Genomic DNA, 4,128 nt, shown 5'->3' with positions numbered 1-4,128 from the left:
TATAGTTATATATTATTTTATAAAACATATACACATGTATACGTTAAATATACACATCTATATAAGATATATACACAAATATACAAAACATATGCTACTTAATATAATAAATTAATAATATTTGGTAGTAAATTAATAATATATTAGAAGTGAGTTTTTAATTTAAAGTAGAAAACTAGAAATTTAATTTAAAATTTTAAATCATTAAATGAAAAAATATAAAAAGTAAGGACTAAGGAGTGAATGAATTTGGAGAATTTTATTGATTGCAAAATGATCCAAAATTTATAATTTACATGAATAAAAAATCTACAAATTATGCATCATTTTTTTCAACTCATTCATGTTAATATTAACGGGAACTTGCATAGGATAGTCGAAGTCAACGGGGGCAAAACCATGCATTGGACTTGATTCTACTGAGTTCTCCCGTGAAGACATAATTTCTTCAAGTTTCAGCTCGTTGCTCGGCTCCGGTTCCATTTCTTCGTTTCTTATTTCCGCTCTAATCCAATCTCTAAGGCAAATTAGAACATTCATTGCATTGCTTTTCAATGAGTGTAGGTTGTCTCCAAGCTGCTGTCGTCCCTGACTAAAGGCGCTCTCTGATGCAACGGTTGACATTGGAATATTCAAGATATCTCTAGCTAATCTTGAAAGCACAGAATATTGTGTTTCATTACTCTACCAATCCAACATGTTGATCCGTCATCTGCGATCCTCTGGCGGCGACCGAAAGTAATATTTCAGTTCTTCCCAATAAGTTGATGTATAAGCTCTCTCATCAACACTATTCCAACAAGTTAAATCATAAAAGGAATCAAGAAAACCACTATGTGCCGGCCTTTTAGAAGATAATGGCTCCTCAGGAGGATGAGGAGCGACAGTTGGAGTGATATTTGTAGGTACAGCTAAATCAAATAAATCAGCATAGTGATTATATAATTTTTCTATGTATTCATTTGCATCACTCATAGCCGTCCACAAATCAGGTTGTACTTGTTCAGAATCACTGTTAATATTTATTTCTAAGTTAGTATAAATAATAGTACTAAAGTGACACATATTATTATATTTCATGCATGGATTTAGCATAGCTCCAACCAAGTAAATAGGGGGAATCGGGAAAAAATATTTTTTAAATTTGGTAAACATGGCACCAACAGTTTCTTTATAACCTTCTTTATTTTTATATTCTTTGAGCAAACCAGGAATATCGACTATATATGTCAAAATATTACAAACAGTAGGATAATAAGCACCGAAAAATTCAACCGTAGCTACATAAATTTTTTCTAAAAACTTAACAAGATCATTAATTACAACCCAATCAGAATTATGTAGCATGCAATCAGCAGAATCAGCAAATGAACCGCAATGTTGGTTTAAAGTTAGTGTAATAGGAATTCTATATTTATAACAAGTTTTTAAATAATCGTACGTAGAATTCCATCTAATATCAATTTCCTCAGGCATCAATATCGGTGTAAGTCCATTTTCTTGACATTTAACTTTAAATTCTCTAATTCTAGATCTACAATTATTTCCTTGAATAAAACCAACAGCAAGACGAATTTTTTCTATATAAAGCTCAAAAAACTCAAGACCATCTTTTACAATTAAATTATATATATGACATGCACACTTAATATGAAAAATTTTAGGCAACAGCGGAGATAGCGTAGATTTTAATTTTTTTTATAGCAGTCTTGTTGTTAGAAGCATTATCAAAAGCAATACATAAAATTTTATTTTCGATAGCATAATATCCGGCAACTTTAACCATAGAATCAACAATAAAATGTCCAGTATGTTTATGATATTCATCATATAAAAAAGCAAAAATACGTTTTTGCATCACAAAATTACTATCTATCCAGTGACAAGTAATGGTTAAATAATTATTTTAATTTACAACACGACCAAGATCAGAAGTTAGGGACAATTTACATTGAATATTTTTTAACAATGTTGATAAATAAAAACAATATTGTGAATGAACTCTAAAAATATCAGACCGACAAGTACTTCTAGGAATACCGTTAAATATAGGATTATAAATTGCTTGTATATAATGAATAAAGGGATCAGAAGAAGGAAAACTAAAAGGCAAACAACCCACAGCTACCATTTTAGCTATTTCTTCCCGGTCCCTTAATTTATTATACTTCTTCGTTACCTGATCGGTTGCTGGGTCCATTCTAGTTTGCGATGGCCCACCAACATCCTCACCACCTCGTGCAATAGTTAACTCTCTTTCGTGAGTTTCACCTATATGTCTCATTAACGTACCCGTACCCCCTTGCTTGCCTCTGCTTCTATGCTTATATATTTGTTGACAAATATTGCATTGCACCTCAGTATCTGATATACGTTCAAAAAATTGTCATGCAACACCAGTTGTTTTACGAGGTCTTGGGGCACGGGGAGGACGGGGAGGGAGATTAACCGATTCAGATCAAACGTTAGCATTTTCTACTACGGGCGTCTCACCAATATTTTCATTATCTTCGTCTAAATTAACCGCATCTACTTTATTTTCTTCTTCTATATCGTAATTTTTCTGAGCTTCTACATAATCCATAGCGTGAGCACCTACACCTATTTCTTCCTCAAAAGGTGTACCAAGCGGTACCGGAGGCGAAGGCACACAGGTATATCTACTACTTGAACTACCTCTACCGCTAGTAATTCGCTTTTTACTACCACTACCGCTTCCGGGATAAAAAATTTTAAAACCTAAAGTAGCGAGGTTTCTTAATTTATCCATAGTATAAATTAAATTAAACTAAAAAATTTAAAATACACAAATATAATAAAATTAAATATTAAATAATTAATACAATAAATAAAAATTAAACGTAAGGGATGGAACTACAATATCAAATTTTGGAAGTATTTGAAGGTTACAACTTTAGAAACTTCCGCTTGCACTTTGTAAAGGCAAAACTAAAAAATTAAAGTGATCACTTTAAGAAATTAAATATATTGAATATTTGAGAATTGAGAATGGAGATTTGAGAGAGAATGAGATTTGAGAGAGTGAAAAATTGTGTGAAAAATGATTTGAAGGTGTAGGAATTTTTTTTTGGGATTAAAAATAATTTTTAAAGTAAATTTTTTTATTTTTTTTTTAAGAAATGGGCCCAAACTAGCTGTTTGGACCCAAAAAAGGTCTATATAGCCGTTGGGCCAACGACTAGCTTGGCTCGAAACCCAATTTTTTTTTTAAAAAAATTTTTTTTGGCCTGGCCGGTTAGCTGGCGGGCTTGGACCGGGCTTGGTTCGGGCCGGGTTAACCGGGCCTAAATTAAAATAAAATAATCGGCTCGGGACCCGGCACCCTAAAGCCCTAGGGCTTACCGGAACGGGTCAAATCGGGCCAGTTCCTTTAAGTGGGCCGGGCACTTGAAAGGCTTATCTTATAACATGGTCAAGATTATCGAATTCGAGAAGCAACTGAATTAGTCTATTAAAATCTCAAATTTACTCATAATAGAGTCTTTTTTCCACTATTAGCTACTTTATTAAAATATTCTCGCAAATCGAAGAAAAGAACGAAGATCACTAATAACTTCTAATCGGACAAACATAAGAAAGAGGAAAGACAAGAGCAAATAATAAAATACGAGAACTCTTCAACAGAGGCAGATTTCGAGTTGGTTAGTTTGATTTTTTTTTTGGTTGAATTTCAACAACCTAAATCCATGTTCATTTCGGCAAAAAATCATATGGTTCGACCATCTTTCTCTTAAAGTTACTTGGAATTGAGGTATAGTTGTTATCATCAACGTCATTGTGATTCATTTGTTGTTAATTTACGTGTTTTATTTTTATCTTAATTTGTTTGAACATGAATCGAAATATATTTTATTCATAAACTAACAAGCCTTATAAATGGCTCCACAATTTCCCACTATTCCTCACAATATAAAATAGCTAGCACACCTCTATTTAAAATGGTGCACCAAAAATATTATATCTTGTAGATATCATGCGAGATTAGCTCACCAAAAATAATATATCTTAATAGTTAGTTTTTGAAGTGTGGTTCTTTCACGCGTATTAAATTTCTTCTCGGCATTTCATTTTTTTTAAGCTAACTAGTTTGATGTACGTGCTTTGCAC

This window comes from Capsicum annuum, unplaced genomic scaffold (genome assembly GCF_002878395.1).
Source record: "Capsicum annuum cultivar UCD-10X-F1 unplaced genomic scaffold, UCD10Xv1.1 ctg4984, whole genome shotgun sequence".
NCBI classification, from domain to species: Eukaryota; Viridiplantae; Streptophyta; class Magnoliopsida; order Solanales; family Solanaceae; genus Capsicum; species Capsicum annuum.
This window is presented reverse-complemented; position numbering follows the sequence as displayed.